Source organism: Oryctolagus cuniculus, chromosome 14 (genome assembly GCF_051225735.1).
Source record: "Oryctolagus cuniculus isolate XC-2025 breed Fujian yellow rabbit chromosome 14, ASM5122573v1, whole genome shotgun sequence".
NCBI lineage: Eukaryota > Metazoa > Chordata > Mammalia > Lagomorpha > Leporidae > Oryctolagus > Oryctolagus cuniculus.
The window spans coordinates 96,612,843-96,626,981 of NC_142880.1; positions in this window are offsets into that span (position 1 = coordinate 96,612,843).

The following is a 14,139-nucleotide window of genomic DNA, read 5'->3' on the forward strand; positions in this document are numbered from 1 at the left end:
CGCCCAGTTCCTCAGGGGTTTGGGGCCTGTGTTGGAGGCTCTGTGTGCTCACGGCGTCCCTCTGGGCTCTGCATGGAACAGGCGACCCCAGGCTGTCTTCTGTCCCACAGCGGTGGCTGGTTCTGTGTCACACGCACTCCCAGGAACCCTAGGTCGGTTGCCCTCATGGCCACTGCCCAGAGGGGGCTACAGGGAGTGGGGGGCTGGCAAAGACGCAGGGCACAGAGCCTCCGCGCAGACCTTGGCAGGGACAGCGTGGACGCCTGGGCCCAGCACAGCCGGTAAGGGAAGCCTGTCCCGCAGCCGTCCCTCCCGCATGTGCAGGGTCACCTCCATGTCCCTCAGGGCCACAGCGCAAGGCGGGGGCTCGGGACAAAAGGGGTCCTCAGGGAGGAGTCCCCGCAGCTGCAGCCTCGGCGTCGACCCTGGGCCACGGGTGCGGGATGCGGGGTGCGGGATGCAGGGTGTGGGATGCAGGGTGCGGGGTGCAGGATGTGGGATGCAGGGTGCGGGGTGCAGGCCTCACCCACACAGCAGGCAGCCGCGGGCCAGGGCCACCCGGGGGGAGCCCCACTCCCACCCCTGCCGGGCCACCAACGGCCGCTGCCGAAGGAGCCTGGAGGACCCACGTGGCTTCCAGTGCGGGCCACGCCCCTCTGCTTCCGGCACGGCCTGGTCCGGGCGCTGAAGTGGACAGCGGGGCCTGGCTGCCCTCCGAGGACGCGGTGGCCACTCCCGCCACCGGCCACCTGCCTGCCCGCGTTTTTCCTTGTGAGGAAGCGGCCTGGGTGTCATTGTCACCTCTCACACAGGAAGTCCACGGGGGACTGGCCCTGCTCCTCGCGGCTCCCCCCACCCCGGCCGCCGCACCGCACGCCCACGCGGCTCGGGTCCCGCAGCAGGACCCGGTGGGCGCCGGAGCAGTGACCGCGGACTCGGCTCTCCGGGCCGGAGCTGGTGGGTCTGCTTCCAGCCTTACTGTGTAATTACAGCGTGAGACGTATGATTTCCTCTTTATTGCTGCTCCCTGGGTGAGCGGTACATTTTATTGCACAAATAAATTATATGTGCCTGAGCCTACGCACCAATTACACCGGAAGCGGCCCCGGTGCGAGCACCAACACCGCTCTGCACGGCGCACGGAGCTGGGGCCGCCGCCCGGTGTGGGCTCCTGGAGGCTGGAGGCGGCCGCCTGTGTCGCAGCGTCGGTGCCTTGCACACCGCACCGCGTCCCGCCGCCCCCCGCTGCGAGCCTCAGATCCCCAGCCTGGCCGAGGCCGAGCCCCAGCCCCCCCCCCCCCCCCCGTCACCTCCCTTCACTCGCCCCGGGGGGCTCCTCAGGGAGAACGCCACCCCCTCCCCCCTTGCAGGGGAAGCCGGGAGATGGGGATGGGGGAGTTTCCCCTCCAGGCCCTGAGCAGGCCCCTCCCCTAGCGCCAACCCGGAGCCTCGCACCCAGGCCAGCCCCAAGCCCGCTGACCGCGAGCTGTCCACGTGGCCTGTGTCTGGCCCCCATGGGCTCGCTCGCCCCCACAGCACCAGGATGGGGACGCAGTGGAGCTTTGTCATGGTGAGTCCGGACCCGTAGGGTGACGTCTCACGTCCAGAGTGGCCTGGTGTCCAGACTGAGCCAGCTCTGGGGGAGGGGGAAAGGGCCATGGCCACCTGAGCACCACGATGACCCAGGATGACCGAGGAGACCTGTCCTGCCCGGTGGGAAGCCAGAGCCCGATCCCAGGTTCCCTGTGAGCCATCGAAGGGGACGCGGGGACTCCAGGAGGCAGCGGGGGCTCCAGACCCCCACCAGCAAGGGGAGCAGGGCTGAGGGACAGGGCTGGAGCACTGCAGGAGCTGCCCCGGCCCCGCAGGGCTGTGTGCGGGCGGCGGCGTGGGGAGACAGGAAGGTGAGCGGTTTCCCAGAAGCCCCTGCAGCCTGCACTCCGCTGCCCCTCCCCGCCAGCCTCTGCCACGCAGCAAGGCCAGTTCTTAGCTCCTGGGCTCCTGCACATGTGTGCGTGTTGTGCACGCATGTGCATGTGTCACGTGTGTTCTGTGTGTGCGTGGGCTTGTGCACGTCTGTGAGCACCTATGTAAACATGTGTAGGTGTGTCTGTGTGTGTGAGCATTTGTGTGTGGCTTTCACGTGTTTATGTGCACATGTGAGAATGTATGTGCATGCTTGTGTACATGTGTGTCGTGCGTGCAGTCCGTGTGCATGTGTGGCCCTGGGCCCCAGCCTTGGGTGGGAGTCCAGCCCGAGCCTCGCTGGGCTCCAGCCCCAGGGGGAGGCTGCAGCTGGGTGGCCCCCTCCCCTCCGTGAAGGAGGAAGCAGGCGGGCGCAGGTGGGGGCGGCGGCATGGGGGCCAGGCCCGCAGAGACAGGGTCCCACAGGCAGCCCCCCGGGACGGGAGGTGGGATGGGAAAGGTGGCCGGGCGCCAACAGCAGTGAATGGCCCCTGCCAGGTGGGGCCCAGCGGCAGGCCGGCCCGCCAAGGATGCAGCGGGGGGGGGGCAGGCCGACCCGCCCACCGAGGATGCAGGGGGGAGACGGTGGACAGTGGCAGGCCGGCCCGCCGAGGATGGAGCGGGGGAGACGGCGGGGACACCGGGGCTGCCAGGGCCCGGGAGAGGCAGGAAGCCGGGACACAGGGCGTGCACCGTGTGCTGGCACGGGTGGACGCGTGTCCTGGGGCCTTCGTCCACACCCAGAGTGACCCTCGTGCAGAGCGCGGCCTCCGCAGCAGCTCGGTGTGACAGACGCCCCTGGCGAATGCGAGAGGCTGACGCTGGGGCAGGGAGGGCTGGGAAGAGGAGTCGGGGGCTCGGCACCTGCTCGGCTCCCCTGCCGGCCGAAAGCCGCTCCGCAAACCGTCAGCTCCCTGTAACACGTCACAGAAAGCAGGAGCTGGGCGAACCCCGCAGGAGGCCCCGCAGCCCTGCCGCCGTCCAGCTCCGGGTGTGCCGGCCTCTGCCCCCATGGCCACAGCAGCCCTGGGGCCTGCGCAGTGCGTGCAGGGTGGGTGTTGCTTGCAGCAGCCCCAGGGGTCGCGGGGAGGCACCCGGGCCAGGTGTGCGCAGGGAGTGGCGGGCAGGCCCCGGCAGGCCCGAGACCCACATTCCTGTGCCTGCTGGAGGAGCCGGGGGCTGGGGGCTGCAGGTACTGGGCCCGGGGCTGCGGGGCCGGCCCTGGGAGGGAGGCCTGGGAGGGCGAGGTGGCACCTGTCACCGCCGGCCCCCGCGCCTCTGGAATGTGCCGCCCTGCTCCCACCCCCGCGCGTGCCTGCGAGGTCAGGCGCCCACTCAGGCCGTTGACGGCCATCACCTGGCAGCCGCTGGCTCGCATCCTGCGGCGGGGCGGTGGCAGCGAGGAGAGCTCCAAATGCCACAGTGGCAGAGACGGGGCCGTGACAGGGAGAGGTGAGGAGAGCTGACGGCTCTGATCCGTCCCAGCCGCCCGGCTGTCACTGCTGGCATGTCTGAGGCCGGGGTGGCGGAGAGAAGAGCCGCGCGGCTCCTCACCAGAATCAGGCGGTGCAGCCCAGGCTCACAGGACACGTGGCTCACGTGTGTGCACACATGTGATGTGCGTGCAAGGCGCTCGTGCCCAAGTGCGTGCTGTGGGAACCGCGGCTCAGGGAGGGGCCCGGTGCTCAGTGTGGCCGCCCAGGCCCCCGCAGGCGGAGGCTACACCACACGGGCAGTGGACCCCGTGGGCCCCGGGCGCCTGCCCACACTGGCGACCCCCCATCCCTCTTCCCTGAGGGGAAACCACGCACAGCAAGGCCAAGGCCACGCGTGGCCCTTTGGGCTCAGCTTGGGGCACCCAGCTGCGCGTGCAGAGCCGGGGTCTTCAGCCAGCGCGGTGGGCACGGCCGAGGGGCAGCAGGTGCAGCCCGGCCTCCCGGGGCAGCGGGCGGAGGCCAGCCACAGACACTCCAGCACTGCCACACCCCAAGTGCCCTGGAGTCAACCTCACACACCACACCCAATGCACACAAGGTCACACACGTGCACACGTGCCCACATGTGCATGCACATGTATGCTCACACCACAAGCTCAGCTGTACACGCAATGCACACAGGTCATACATACACATGCGTACACCCACACCCTTTCCTGCACACACACTCACAAAACCACACACTCACGTGCTCTGATGTGTGCACACATACATCCACACCACACACTCGCCTGCACATGCAATACATGGAGGCACATGCTCACACGTGCTCAGACTGTGTGGTTCAGGGAGCAGCGACAGGCGTGGGCCTCAAGTGTCGAAGTCTCCTGTCCAGGCGCCATGGGCCTGTGGGCGCCCATGGCCTCCCCTCCCAGGACACGGCCCGAGCCGCCGCCCTGGAAACCTGGAGGTGGTCACCGATGGCCTGCTCAGAGCAGGGCCTGCGCAGCCGGGGTCAGCCCTCAGCGGCACCGAGGTCCACCCAGCTCCGGGCCCCGGGGCCTCGCGGTTCATGCTCAGGCTCCCGAGGATCTCACCGTCAGGCTGGGGCAGTGCTAGAGGCCTGTGCATGTGTACACACATGTATGTGTGCATATGTGTGCATATGTGCATGTGTCTGTGCGTGCACTATGTCCATGTGTGTGCGTGTCCATGTGTGCTCTATGTGCATGTATGTCCACGTGTGTGTCCATATGTGCACTGTGTGCATGTATGTGTGTGTATGTGCATGTGTGCACTGTGTGCGTGTGTGCATATGTGCATGTGTGTCCGTGTGTGCACTGTGTCCATGTGTCCATGTGTGTGTCCTTGTGTGCATGTATGTGTGTGTGCAGGTATGTGTGCACGTGTGTGCGTGTATGTGTATACACATGTGTGTGCGTGTGTGTCCATATGTGCACTTGTGCATATGTGTGCGTGTGTGTCTGTGTGCGCTATGTCCATGTGTGTGTCCTTGTGTGTGCATGTGTGTCCGTATGTGCATGTGTGTCCGTGTGTGCATGTATGTGCGTGTGTGTCCGTGTATGCACGCGTGTGCACCAGCAAGCCTGTCTGGGGCCCCGGAGCAAAGCTGTGGGCATCGCTGAGACACCAGAGGGTGCGGCTGCGGACCCCCGGCCGCCCTGGAGACACCCTGGGGGGGGCCCACGCCCATCAGCAGGGATTTCTTTTCACAAATGTTTATTTACTTGCTCATTCTTTCCTTCATGTGAAAGACACAGCGCGGACACAGAGTGGGGAAGGCGAGAGCGTGACCGCGGGCTCCCGGCACAGACAGTCGCAAGCAGCGCGCTCCATCCTGGCCTCCAGGTCACGTCTACACGGGCTCCCGCGTGAGCACGCGTTGGGTTCGCGGTGAACTACGGCCGTGGCCGGCACGAAGCGGGCGGAGGCCGCCGCGGGGACCTGCTCTGTCCCCACCCCCACTGCCCTCCCGGGCAGCCTCTACAGCACCGCTGCCCTGTGGGCCCAAGGGGCTGGAGTTGACCTCAGTCAGGCCCCGCCCCCGTGCAGGCCCCGCCCCCGCATGCAGGCCCCGCCCCTCAGTAAGGCCCCGCCCCCATGCAGGCCCCGCCCTGAAGACAAGCGCAGCCCTGCCCCGCCGACAGGCCCCGCCCCACACGGCCCCCTTTCCTGGGAACAATCTGGGGGGGGGGCGGACACAGGCCTCCCCACGCTGCAGGGAGGAGACTGCTCCGGGAGCCGGGCTGGGGCGGGGGGCTGCTTGAGCGGGAATGCTGCCCGGGAGGGGCCAGGCAGGGGAGGGGCCTCTGGCACAGGTGAGAGCTCTGGGGCAGGTGGAGGCAGCGCCGGCCCCGCCACCATCCCTGCAGGGACTGACGGGTGACACCCGCGCCCCCCGCCGCCGTCCGTCCGCTGCTGACTCTGGCTGGGGCGGGGTCTGCGGTCTGGGGCCCGGGGTCCTGGGCGGGGCAGGGGCAGGGTTGGTGCGCAGGCTCCCGCAGAAGCGCCCGCAACTCGCGCCCTGGCTTCGGGCGGCTCCCGCCCCACCCCGCGGATCGCGGATCCATACTCCGCGGCTCCTGGAATTTAAGCACCGACCCCGCTCTGCGGGCACAGGCCGGGAGCGCCCGGCTGCGCGGCTGCGGCCTGCTCCTAACTGCCCCTGCCTGTTCAAAGCTTCTTACTTTATCTGAGGGTCAGAAGCTGACACACAGGTCCCCGGTCTCCAGGCCGTGGCTGGCAGAGGGTGGGAGCCAGAGATCCACCTGAGTCTCCCATGTGGCTGGCAGGGTCCAAGGCCTGCAGCCTCCCCGCAGGAAGCTGGACCCAGAGCGAGGCCCCGGGCCCAGGGCTGGCCCAGGAGGGGCCCGGGGGAAGCGCTCACCCCGCTGTGCCCGGCTCACGGGGCCCCTGGGAATCGGATTGTTCCGGGCTCTGTTACTGAGGGGCAGGCTGCGCTGGTGCAGGCGGGGCTGTGAGGCCCGAAGGCCCTCCCGCTGTGGGCTGGGCACCGCAGGTGCACACCGGTCACTTCAGCCGGAGCTGCAACACACAGACCTCACGTAAACTGTGCACGTTTAGATACACACTCGCGGGGCATGTGTGTGCACACGTGCTGTGCTAGGCAAGAGAAATGGAGCTCATGCGTGTGAGCATGGCTGTGTGTGTGTGCGTGTGTTAGTGAAGGAGCACACGTGTGTGGGCACACTGGCATGTGCACGTGTGCAGGAGCACACCTGTGTGGCGTGCTCGCGTGTGCACATGTGCTGAGGCAGGAGAGATGAGCACATGGGTGCGGGCACGTTTGTGTGTGCACATGCGTGTGCGTGCAGTGCACACAGGCCATGGAAGGAAGGAGACAGCACACGTGTGGGCACACTGGCATGCGCACGCACACTGCCCTACAAGGCGAGGTGGCAATCCCGGCTGAGGAGCTCTGTGACTCGCAGGCCCCCTGACCTGAAGGCAGCCAGGTGCGGGACAAAGGCCGACGCTCGGATGGCTGCCCCTGCCCCCCGCCCCCTCCAGCTGCCCCTGCCGCCCGCCTCCTCCAGCTGTGAAACCCCCAGACCCAGCAGGAGCCGGGCAGGAGAACCAGCGGCTCCATGCGCTCCACAGTGGCGAGGGGGGAAGGAAGGGGACGCGGCCCGTGCGCTGCGCGTCTGGGGCCCCTTCCACCTGCAACCCCGGACAGCGCCCGGTCCTCCACTCTCAGCAGGGGTCCCCGACCCACGGAGGGCGGCCCAGGCGCCCCGGCCAGCGCCCCCAGTATAGCAGCCGGGGCGGGGACACAACGTCGTCCCGGTGCGCGCCGCCTCCCGCTGTGACTCCCCAGCCCCCTGGGACACTCCCATCACGGCCTCCGCGGGCTCGGAGCCCCTGGAAAACGCGCTGAGACCCTGGGCTCTGGGAGCACCCGCATAGGAGAGGCCGGGGCGGACCCCTGGGAGGGGCCGGGAGGGATCCAGAGCGGACCCGCGGGGCGCCGGCCCTGCCCTGGGACTCCCGCTGCACCCACGCTGTGCCCGCTTCCGGCTCGCAGACCCCAACGGCCGACAGCTGCTGGCTTCGCTGGAATTCACTCACAAAATCTAAGATTTACGTCGTCTAAGAATGCTGCCTTTCTCAGCTACCACGGGACGGTGCCCTTTTATTGTTTGGTACCAGCCAGATGCAGCGCTCGATCGGGAGAGCCTCTCTCCGCCCGGGACACCCAGGGATGGAATAGGTGTCGTCCTCCACCTTTGGAGCGAGCCAGCGCCCACTCACAGCTGCAGGAGTGAGACCCCTGCGGGCTCCCGCGAGTGGGGGCGAGTGAATGACCCCACCAGCGGAGGCTGCCTCCCAAAGTCCCAGCAGCCACTGGGCTCCCAGCTGTCCAAAACAGGGGAAAGTCCCACAGGGCCCATCCCCCCCACCCAGTGTGACAGTCCTACACCCTCTGTGTCACCATCCCCACACCTCCCCCAGGTCACCCAGTGTCACTGTCCTCACACCCCTGTGTCACCCAGTGTCATTGTCCCCACACCTCCCCCAGGTCACCTAGTGTCACCGTCCCCACACCTCCCCCAGGTCACCCAGTGTCATTGTCCCCACACCTCCCCCAGGTCACCTAGTGTCACCGTCCCCACACCTCGTGTCACCCCCACACCTCCCCCAGGTCACACAGTGTCACTGTCCCCACACCTCCCCGTGTCACCCAGTGTCACTGTCCCCACACCCCGTCACCCAGTGTCACTGTCCCCACACCTCCCCCTATGTCAGCCAGTGTCACCGTCCCCACATCCCTGTGTCACCCAGTGTCACCGTCCCCACACCCCTGTCACCCAATGTTACCATCCCCACACCTCCCCCTGTGGCAGCCAGTGTCACTGTCCCCACACCTCCCCCTGTATCACCCAGTGTCACCGTCCCCACAACTCCTGCAAGTCACCCAGTGTCACTGTCCCCACACCCCTGTGTCACCCAGTGTCACCGTCCCCACACCTCCCCCAGGTCACCCAGTGTCACTGTCCCCACACCCCTACACTCCTGTGTCACCCAGTGTCACTGTCCCCACACCCCTGTGTCACCCAGTGTCACCGTCCCCACACCCCTGTCACCCACTGTCACTGTCCCCACACCCCTGTGTCACCCAGTGTCACCGTCCCTGTGCCACCAAGGCCTGTTGGGAAACTGTGCTTGGTGCAGTGGCACTGGGTGGAGTTGCCCTCTGTGGGACCACCCGGCACCTGTTACCTGGACAAACACTGGCTTCCAGAACCTTCTCCGGCCACCACCAGCCCCGTCCGAGCCTCGGGCGTGGGGGGACCGTGGGCCCCCGAGAGACGGGGCTGCTCCTCCTGCGAGGACGGTCACAGCCTGCGCCAGCCGCGGTTTCTGTCTGGAAGCCGCGCAGCGTGATTGCTGCCCCGGGTCCTGCGGGGGTGTGAGCTCCGCCCGCACGCGGCCTCCTGTCCCCCCCACCCCAGGTTCTCCCTCCCTGGCGTGGTCGCTGGCCAGGCTCTGCCCGCCTCCCCGTGTGCCCGTGGCGGCCAGGAGCAGCTCGGGCTGTGGGCGCCCGGCCCTGCCCCCGACCCCCTATCTGCCCGGTGACAACACTCCCCTCTCAGCCTCTCCAGAGGTCGGGCGATAACCCGGCCCCAAGAGGCTTTATCTGTGTCCTTCCTCCCCTGCCGTCCCGAGAAAGGACGCAGTGGGCAGGGGCCTCCCAGACAGCCCAGAGAGTGGGGCCCGGGCCGGGGGGCTGCCACAGGGCTGTGCACGCACTCCTCAGTCCCAGGACCACGCACCACCACCGTCGGGGCAGCTGCTGGCCTGGAGTCAGCCCGGAATCTGATGGGGTCCTCCTGGGAGTACAGGGGACCCTGGACTCTGTGGACAACGTCCCCAAAGTGGTGGGGACACCGAGTGACAGCCACAGATGGGGTCCCCTGCAGTGGTGGCAGCAGTGACACAGCCACAGGTCATCCCTGTCCCCCTGATGCCACCCACAGGGTCCCGAGGGCCGGGGACACAGCTGCTCGCCTACAGCCTGGTCCTCCCCACCAGCGGCCGGCGTGGACTCGCCTTCCTGGTAGAGAGGGCCGAGCCCTGCAGGCCAGGGAGACCGGAGGGGCCCCGCCCGGCCTCAGTCACCCAGCAACCAGACGCCAGCTCTGGCCGGGTCCGGAGGCTGCAAGTGCAAAGCCCAGGATTCGGCAGGGCTGGGGAAGCCGAGCTCCAGCCCTGCCTCTGCACAGCCTCCTCCCCGCGTCCCTGCGCCCGCCCCGACCTGCCGGTCCCAGTAGGTTTAGGGCCGCGAACCGGGACGCCCTGAGTCTGCACCCGGCCAGCGCGGATCTGAACAGGGGCTGCTGATGCACAGTAGAAACGATTCCCTGGTGCCCATGTGGAGCCCGGGTGAGTCCGTGTGCACGCGCTCAGCGCGCCCCCCGGGTAAGGCGCGGAAGCCGCATTCCCGCGTGTCCCTCTCGGTCTTATTAGCACAGCGAACACTTTCCACTGGGAAATTCAGATGGGACATTTCTGAGGGACGCGGGTGGACTCTGTGCCTCCTTCAGTTCTCTTCACACTCGCGGCGTTGCAGTGACGGTGCTAAGCGACACTTGAACACGTGCACAGGCCCGCGGCGCGCCTGGCGACGCGCTTCCAAGTTCCAGCTAGGGCGACAGAGAGCTGGGTCACCCGACACGCGGCCGTGCTGCTGAGAGCCTCAGGCTGTGTGGACTCCGGCACGCCAGGGGAGCCTGCAGCGTGGAGCGACTTGCGCACTCCCGCACACTCGGCCGTGGGAGGCGGCCGGGAGCCAAGCGCACCCAGGTCTGGGGCGTGCAGGGAACAGCTGCTCCTGGCTGGCTCAGGCTGCAGCGCTTCCGTCCCGAGATGGGGAGGGCCAGGAGGCCCGGGAAGTGCGAGGGCGGGGCCCTGGGCAGAAGGCAGGGGCCGGGAGGCCTGGCCCCCCCCAACCCCCCTGGAGATGGAAGGGGGCTCCCCAGCACCTCGACCCGAGGGCCAGGGGTCACTGCCCACTCTCCTGGCTGCTTCGGGTGGATCTGAGACCGTCGCTCTCTCCAGGGTCCGAGGGCAGGGAGGGAACTGTGCAGCCTTCTGCACCTTCAAGCCTGGGCCCACGTCTCTGAGCAGGAAGGAGAAACGAGCCCCAAGCCCTGGGCTCTGAGCCACCTGCTGCAGGGGGCCTCCCCGCCTCACCCACACCGGCCTCAGTGCCAGGCGCCTGGGGTCCATGGAGTTAGGTCGTGAGGACAGAGGGCCTGCGGGGGAAAGGGTCGGGGAGGGACCCACGGGAAGGCAGCCGGGGCGCTGGCACCTGGCTCCCTGGCAGCTGTGGTGTGAAGACAGCCAGGAGCGGCGTCCACAGGCTGTCCCCTGTGGGAGATCAGAGCCGCAGAGCCCTCCTGGCCCAGGGCCGGATGGCCGAGGCCTTTAGATTGTCACCTGTCACCTCCTGCCCCGAGAAAGAATGCACCCTGGGGTGGGGGCTGGGGCCCGGCCCTCGGCGGGGGCTCCGCCGTCACTCCTGTTTCTGCAGAGCGGGATCATCGGGCACGGCCACGCACGTGCCGGAGACCCTAGCAAAGCAGCGTTGCCCGCACAGTGCTGGAGAACTGAGCTTCGGCCACGGGGTCTTCATTTAAAATAAGGGCAATCGCACGCATTTATTTGAAAGGCAGAAAGAAACAGGGACAGAGACAGATCTTCCATCCGCTGCTTCACTTCTCAAACGCCTGCAACTGCAGGGCTGGCCAGGCTGAGGCCAGGAGCCTGGAGCTGCAGCCGGGTCTCCCGCGTGGGCGGCAGGGGCCCGCACATCAGCAGGAAGTTGGGGTTGGAAGCGGAGCCCGGACCTGAACCCAGGGCTCAGACGATGACTTGTGTCTGCAGAGAGAGCCACTACACCAGCCGTGGAGGGCCACGTCAGAGAGAGCCACGCCAGGAGCTGTGGAGGCCACGTCAGAGAGAGCCACGCCAGCAGCTGTGGAGGCCACGTCAGAGAGGGCCACGTCAGAGAGAGCCACACCAGGAGCTGTGGAGGCCACGTGAGAGAGAACTACACCAGCAGCTGTGGAGGCCACGTCAGAGACGGCCACGCCAGGAGCACCCCGGAGCTCCCACGGCCACCCCCTCCTGCAGGAACCCCACACACAGCCCCGGGACAGCACAACAAGGCTGGACACAAACTGCCACCAGGACAGAAATCCCTCCTCTTCCACGGAGCCCAGCGGTGGTTTGAAAAAGGTTTGCAAACATCTCGCTAGCTGGAAAAAAAATTCTCACAAACGAAACTGATGCTTTTCCTCCCGTTTGTGTACTTTATTCTTGGATGTGGCATTCCACCTGCGCCTGCAGAGAGATCTCAGGGTACAGTCTCCATCCTGACGCTCTGGAACCTGTCACGATCAGGGAGCAGTGACACCGTGGCTCTGTGACATCATCGTTCAGCAACAGCGACACGAGGCTGTCAGCCATATCCCCCGCCCGCTCTGGCCGAGGACGCAGGCTGCGTGGCCAGGGCCACTGTTCACCGGGAGGGGCTGGGGGCGGCCAGTGTCTGTACCCACGCCTCATCGGGTCCCCGCTGTCCTGCTGACCGCCTGGCCCTGGCTGGGAGCCCCCGAGTGGGCGCCGTCCTAACAAAGCCCAGCGCCCGGCTCTCACTTGTAATTACCTGGAGGGAGGCTTCAGCTCGTCAGCCCAGACCAATTACCTGCAGCTCCACTTATTGCAAATGTGACCTTTTGTTAGGATTTGATTGTGCGTCCCCTGCTGTGAGAGGGCCGCCACTGGCTTCTCATTCCAGTCCCTCTGCAGGCTGCAGGCCAAGCAGGCGCCTGCCACCCAGGAGCGGGGAGGGCCGAGGTGCCCCCCACGAGGACAGGGTGGGGCCGCCCCCAGCGTCCTGCAGGTGTCTGGGGGCAGCTGGTGGCCTGGGGCGGAGCTGTGGGTGGAACGTGAGGCCGGAGGCCATCAGGTGGGGCCGTGCGAGAGGCCAGGTGGGCATCACGGGTGCTCTGGGGCCACGAGGGGGCTGGGAGGCCGCGCCCCCTTCAAATGCCCACCGAGGGAAATGCAAGCATGGCTGCGGGGAGGGTGGAGAGGTGCAGGGTCCCAACCCCCTGAAGGCTGAGGGAAGGGGGGCTCGGGGGCAGCAGGGAGTCCACGTCTCCGTCCCATCCAGGCCCACGTGGTGGTGACGGGAAGCCTCTGTGTGTCGGCCAGCAGAGGCCGGGCGGCGACCCCTCGGTAGCCTCCTCATGGGTCTCTCCCTCGTCGGCGCAGCCACGGCGCTCCCGAGCCTCCCCTGCTGGTCCCTCCGTGTTGGGTCCATCCCTTCCCACAGGGACAGCACTCGCTGGAATCTTCCCACCGTGGCCACCTCTGCACAGACCCTGCCCCGACGCTCACATCCTGGGGGCCCCAGTGCAGGCGCTGACCGAGGCGACAGAGCCACCGGCAGCCGCCCGCCTGCCCGGCACGGCCAGGACACACAGGAGGTGCCCGCGGCCCGGGTGAGCAGGGCCCTTTCTGAATGGTGACCCCAAGGCGGACGCCCTCTCGCCGATGCCCCACCCCGCCCTCGCCTACCATTTTGCAGGGGCTTTTCTAGAAAATCGGCTGAGCCCTGCGTGCATGGGGGAGACGAGGCAGACCCGGCCGTGAGCGCGGGCTGCGGGGGCTGTGGGCACCGCCCTGGCTCCCCTGCTCAGGGCGCCCTGCCCTTGGCCCTCATCCACGTCCAGCAGACGCCGTCACTTGTGCCTCCAGCACTGGCTGTCAAGTCCTCCGCCAAGGGGCCAGCATGGCTGCGCACTCAGAGGGCTGCGCTCGGCCCGAGGCCTGGTCCTGCCCTCAGGGGTGCAGCCACGCCCACCGAGAGGCCTCCTGCTGCCCGAGGCCCTCACAGGTGCCGTCACCTGTCCCCCGGGGTCTCCACCAGGCCCCCGGGAGGCCCACCCCCCCCTTTTTTTTTACAGCTTCTTTTACTTGAAAATGTTTACTTTGTTTACGCGGAGTGTGACCGAGCAGAAGACAGAGGGAGAGCTCCAAGTGCTGGCTCGCTCCCCCAGCGGCCTCGACAGTGTGGCACTGCGCCAGGTGGGCCCGGAGCTGGGACCCCACCCGGGTCTCCCTCCCGGGGCGGCCGCCTTCCCAGGTGAGGCGGCAGGGAGCTGGACCGGAAGCAGAGCGCCCAGAACCCGACTCGGTACTCCGGTCCGGGATGCGGCAGACTCACGGGCACACACAGAGACAAGGCAGGGACACACAGAGACACGCAGTAACACGGAGGAGCGACAGGCTCTGAGGAGCACAGGGGGTGAAGGCACGCGCCACTAGGGACCAGCGCGGAGCAGGCCGGGATGCAGCCTGTCCCCAGGGTCAGCTCCCGGTGCCAGGCCCGTGGCCACAGCGGGGACGAGGGTGACGTCCAGCTGAGCAGGGCGGCGGGAGTGGGAGGAGAGCGGAGGCAGGAGGCCTGGGGGTCCCGGGGTGGGGAGCCGGGTGTGGGGGGGTCTCCTGCCCTGCCCTGCCCTGCCCGCCCGCTGTGCCCCGCCTCCGTGCTGCGCTGCGGTGGCCTGGTGAGAACTGGGGAGCCCGAGGGACGCTGCCTCTCTGGAATGTTCCATGGCCCTCGCTAACGCCTCAGCTGCATCTTTCAAACGACTCCCCCTTGAAGAGAGCACAGGGCGTGGCA